The following is a 5,313-nucleotide window of genomic DNA, read 5'->3' as shown; positions in this document are numbered from 1 at the left end:
TGGCTGACTAATGTCCTGGTTCCTGACTCCAGATTTTGTTCCAGTTGTTCCTGCTCTCTGTGTTCCCTGATCTCTGGCTTGGTACCGACTACGTTCTGTATTTTCCCTGTTGTTGTTTATTATTTTGTTTATTGCTATTTTCAATATGTCTACTAATAACAAAAAGAATAACCACAAAGAGAAACATCTTTTTGACAATGTGATCTGTCTGACTTCATAAAAATTCAGAGGTAAAAATGCACTTTTCATAAAGAACAAAAGAGCTTAATACAAAATATTAATTAACAGCTTTTTCTTTTTTTATCATGACTAGATATTATTTAATTGATGATCAAATCCACAACAGGAGATGACGTACAGACACATCATAGTCATGATAAAAAAGTTTGTGCAGTTTGCACATGGTGGATACATAGAAACAATGTCAAGGATGCTGCAGAGTGCAGCGTAAATATACAAATAAATGTGCTTGACATTTTATTTATTTTCTATCAAGGTTAAGGCTGAGATATATGTGTGGTAAAAATACAGTTAAATAGGAAAAAATAAATAAAAGATGTGTTGTTTTGTCCAAGGTCTGAAATTCTTGCTATAGAGGTAAAGGCACATAAAGCCTTTTTTTAAATATACATAGTATATATCAGTGTTTAAGCATTATACTGAAAAAAAAGTCTGCATACAAAATAATGTTTTTAAAAGCTAATTTCTTTCTTAAGACACGGTGAGTCCACGGAATCAGCAATTACTGTTGGGAATATCACTCCTGGCCAGCAGGAGGAGGCACAGAGAACCACAGCAAAGCTGTTAAGTATCACTTCCCTTCCCACAACCCCCAGTCATTCTCTTTGCCTCTCGTGCAAGGAGGAGGTGAAGTAATTAGGTGTCTGATAAGGATTATTCTATCAAGATTTTCTTGTTTTGAAGCTAGGGCAGGATTGCTCTGATCTTCCATCACAAGCTGGGTTTAGCTGTACTCCACATTAGTCCCTTCAGTAGGGCAGTGGTGGCTTTAAAGCAGTTATGAAATTGTGTGGTGGGCCTCACTGCATTTTTCTAACATGTGGCTGCCCTTGTATAGAAAGCCTGAGCAGGTTTGCTCTGATCTTTCTTTCTGTCACGTGTCTATGTGAGGAGTGGTATCCTCTCATAACGGGTGAGCTGTTCTCCTGTCGGACAGCTAGATGTGCAGGTAAGTGCCTTTTGACTTCTGGAGCTAGAAGGCTGGCACTGATGGGGTTAACAATCCTAATTAATAAGGTAATCTGCACTTAACTATGGGACACATTATCCTTTAAGAGGATTATACTGGCAGTGGGCAGGCACTTTATTGCATGTTAAGGGAGAGGTTAATAGTTTTAAAAGAAGGAATTAACTTTCTATTGGGGGCTTCATTTTTTTTAACTTGTTTTAAGCATTCTCCTACTCTAGTTCTCTTATTACTTATTCGGAGTAATGGTGGGATTAGATTGGAGAGCGCGCTTTCTTCTGCTCTTTATAATAATGAGCGGCATCTTTATTTGTGGGAACGATTGTGTTTGACATCCAGGTCTGTCTTGTTTCTCAAGACTTAGCGGCAGGGTGAGGCGCGAAGTAAAAACATCTGCGCTTCTTTTCCATGCTGTTCTCATGGTCCCGCCTCCTCCTGCTTCTTCTGAAACAGAGCGCCGCCATTATTCTCTTGCTGAGGTAGTTTGGACTGAGAATGGAGCGGAGTGTTTCTGCCGGTATCAAGGTTTTGGTAGGCTAAGATGAATCAGTGATACAGCCCTTGGCAATCTGTAAAAAAAATTAATCAACAATACAACCTAATTAATCTAGGTTAAAAGTAGTGTCTGTTGGAAGGGTCTCGATGTTATAACAAGCATCTTAGTCCAATTACCCTAAAATGTATTAATAGATGCCTATCCCTTGTTTGATCCTTCAGTTAAGGTTTTATGAATAAGATGTCCTGTAATTCAGGATTTTCTTTCTCTTAAAGAGACAGTACTTTTTACTCCTTTAAAGTTAAGGGTTATTAAAATGTTAACATATTATTTTAATTATAAATATTAGATAAAGTTTGAGCCTTCAGTTAAGGTTTTTTTGAATAAGTCATCTGTAATACAGGATTTTCTTCTCTTAAAGAGACAGTACATTTTACTCCCTTGAAGTTAAGGGTTATAAAAATATTTTTTTTTTATTCTTGTATTATTTGATTTGTTACTAGGAACAAATAATTTTGACTTTTGAGAAGATTTGTGTTTTTTAAAGGAATAACACATCTATTTCTCATATAGCAGATATTTTTTTAACTTTCTGTATTGCATGTGTAGCTATGGATATCACATGTACAGATAAGTTGTTGCCCTGTGATCTTTTCAAGCTCTCCCAGGATGATGCTGTTCAGGCTATGCCACAGCTTTCTCCTTAAACGTCCCAAGCCTCTATGGTGTCACATGCAGTGCCCTGCGGTTCCGCTCTATCTCCTGGAGGAGTGTATTTGCCTACAGATTTGCAGTTCAGGTATCCTCTGTGGTATCTGCTTTTTTCCTTACCTACAGGGAAAATGCAAGAGGACATTTGAAGTTCAGATGTAAGGTTTCTGCTCCATTTTCTGCTACGCAGGTCAGCCTCTATCCTAAGTCTGGTGAGGAAGATTCGCCGGTAGCTTCTGAGGGTGAAATTTTAGATTTGGACAGTATAATTCATCTGATGCTGACGTCATATCCTTCAGATGTATGCTTGCACACCTCGTGTATTGTTATAAGAGGTTTTAGCTACTTGGACGACATTGATATCCCTGTTGTTGTCAACCCTTGGAAGTTTTGTAAACTTGATCATTTCTATGATGTTTCTTCCTTTGAGGAAATGTTATAGAAGTGCTATGGAAATTTTCACAGGTGTAGAAGAAGCTAGGGATACCTTTCTCTCTATCTCCCGTCCTTTAAAGGATTTTCCTGTTGCTGTCTCCATTAAAGTGTTCGGTGCCCTAGGTGGAAGGGAGCTTTTCTACTATGGCTCAGAGAACTTTGATCCCTATGAAGGGATCCTTTACAGATCCATGGATAAGAAGCTGGAGGTTTAATTGTTCATTTCGAGCAATGTCTTGTCTTATTGGACTTGCTGTACTGGCCGCCGGGCATTGAGGCTGATATCTATGGTCAGCTGAGAAGCCTGTCTGTGGTTTAGTGGTACAGCCTAGGCTTTATAGTACTGCAGTTGCAGATTCAAAACTTTGTTTCCTCCAAATCCACGCTTTTGGCGTCTCCTTTTAAGGATGAGACCTTGTTTGGACTTGGTCTAGCAGAATTCTCCTCTGACTTAAGGGTGAAAAAAGTTTTTTCTGCCACTTGTCAAGAGAGTAAGATTAAAGGAAAGTTTCTTTTTCCTCTTTCTGCAGGGTCAGTCATGCCTTTTCGAGTGCAATCTGAGATTTCCTCCCAGGGGCAGATTTCTCTTTCTAGAGTATCTGCAATCCAAGCAGGATGAGAGGCTTCCTTGAACTGGGTTCAGGGTCTTTATCTCAGGGAAGTGATAGTTTAAGTCCCAGTTTGGGAACGGAATCTAGGTATTTACCTCAAGTAGCTCAGAGCTGTCCTTCAAAGTAGACCCTTCTCCTTTGATTAAGAGAGCCTGTTCATAACAATCATAGACCTGAGAGATGTATTGTTCCCTTGATTGGGATCTTCTCAATTTTTCTGAGTTTTCTTCATCCTAGACAGACTACTAGGTTTTGGGTTATGGCAAGGGTGTTTCTCTAAACAATATATGGTTCAGGTATCATCCTTACTTTCAGCAAACTCTCATTTAAGATATCTTGTCTTGTCTTCTTTTCCAGGGAGGGAAAATGAATCTGGAGAGGAGTTCCCTTGTTCCATCCGCAAGGGTGATTTATTTGGGTCTACCACCACAATACCCTGATTGCACCAGATTCCTTCTGATCTCAGAAGTTATGCAGGGTCAGGCCTGGTCAGTACCTGGATGGGAAACCACATGGGAAAACCATGTGCGGTATGCTGGGACCTTATTAGATTCTCTATCTAGGAGAAGATGTCTAACAGAGGTCAGATAATCAAGGATTTATTCCTTTTCCCCCTTTCTGCAGTCTACTGTCCGGCCATCAGCAAGCTCTAGTGGCCGGTGGATAGCTTAGCCATCTTACAACCAGGAGGTTGGGAGTTTGGATTTAGCTGCAGTTGATTTGTCTTCACTTTTCAGTGACTCTGTATATGGAGGGAATTGGTCTGATGGTAATCCATGGACATCATTCCTTTTGCTATTTTTACATGACATGCAGAACTTTTGGATCTGTCTTAAAGGGGATTATGGACTCAGGAAGTGTCTGCTCTCCTCTTTAACATCTTGGAGTTGAGAGTGATTTGCAATGCTCTGATGGCTTTGCCTCAGTCATCTCTAGCTTGTTTCAGTCGGACAATTCACTTCAATGGTTTATATCAACCACCAGGGAGGAACTAGGGGTTCCTTAGCCATGTAGGAGGTGATTTCATTGTTCATTGGGAGGAAGCTCTCAATTGTTGTCGATCCATTTTCCAGGGGTGGTTCTGAACAGACAGATATTTCATCCCGGGGAGTGAACGTCTCCATTCAGAGGTGTTCTCTAGGTAAACCCTCACATGGGGGGGTTCCGCAGTGGGATGCCAAGTTTAAAAGGTACGGTTCACAGTCATGTGATCCGCAGACCGTCCTGATAGATGTTCTGGCATTTTTTCTAGGATTTCAGTCTTGCATACCTGTTTCCTCTGTTTGTTCTCTTTCCTCGAGTCATTGCTTATATTCTCTGTAGAGAGTGGTGGTGTTTTTAATAACCCCTGTGTGGCCACGCAGGACCTGGTATGCAGAACTAGGGGAAATGTCGTCTCTCCACCTGGGAGACTGACTCTGAGAAAGGACTTCTGATTCTCGATACCTTTCTTTATCTAAAATCTCTGAAGCTGACTGCTTGGAGATTGAACGATTAGTTTTGTCTAAACGGGAGTCGGTCATTGAGACTATGACTCAGGATCACTTGTCAGTTTCTGAAAGATTTGCCATAAGTCATGGCATAAATATCTTTATTGGTGTGAGTCTAAGTGTTTCTCTTGGAGTAGAGTCAGGATTCCTAGAACTTTTTTATATTTTTCCAGGGTGGTCTGGAAAAGGTTTTGCAGTCAGTACCCTGAAGGGTCAGATTTCTTAATTGTCTATTTTGTTACATGTGCCAGATGTGCAATCTTTTTGTCAGGCCCTGGTCAGTATCATGCCTGTGTTTAGGTTGGTTGCTCCCTCCTTGGAGTCTTACCCTTGTGCTTAAAGTTTTGCAGCAGGCTCTGTTTG

The 5,313-nt window shown here is 40.4% G+C and overlaps 1 pseudogene; it reads left to right on the top strand.

Annotated features, from left to right (window-relative positions):
* Nucleotides 1-3,878: 3,878 nt before the first annotated feature.
* On the top strand, nt 3,879-3,997 carry LOC128665237 (uncharacterized; annotated as a pseudogene).
* The last annotated feature ends 1,316 nt before the right edge of the window (nt 3,998-5,313 follow it).

The sequence above is a fragment of the Bombina bombina genome, chromosome 6 (assembly GCF_027579735.1).
Source record: "Bombina bombina isolate aBomBom1 chromosome 6, aBomBom1.pri, whole genome shotgun sequence".
Classification (NCBI taxonomy): Eukaryota; Metazoa; Chordata; class Amphibia; order Anura; family Bombinatoridae; genus Bombina; species Bombina bombina.
The sequence above is the reverse complement of the archived record's forward strand: the minus strand, read 5'-3'. Positions and strand labels throughout refer to the sequence as shown.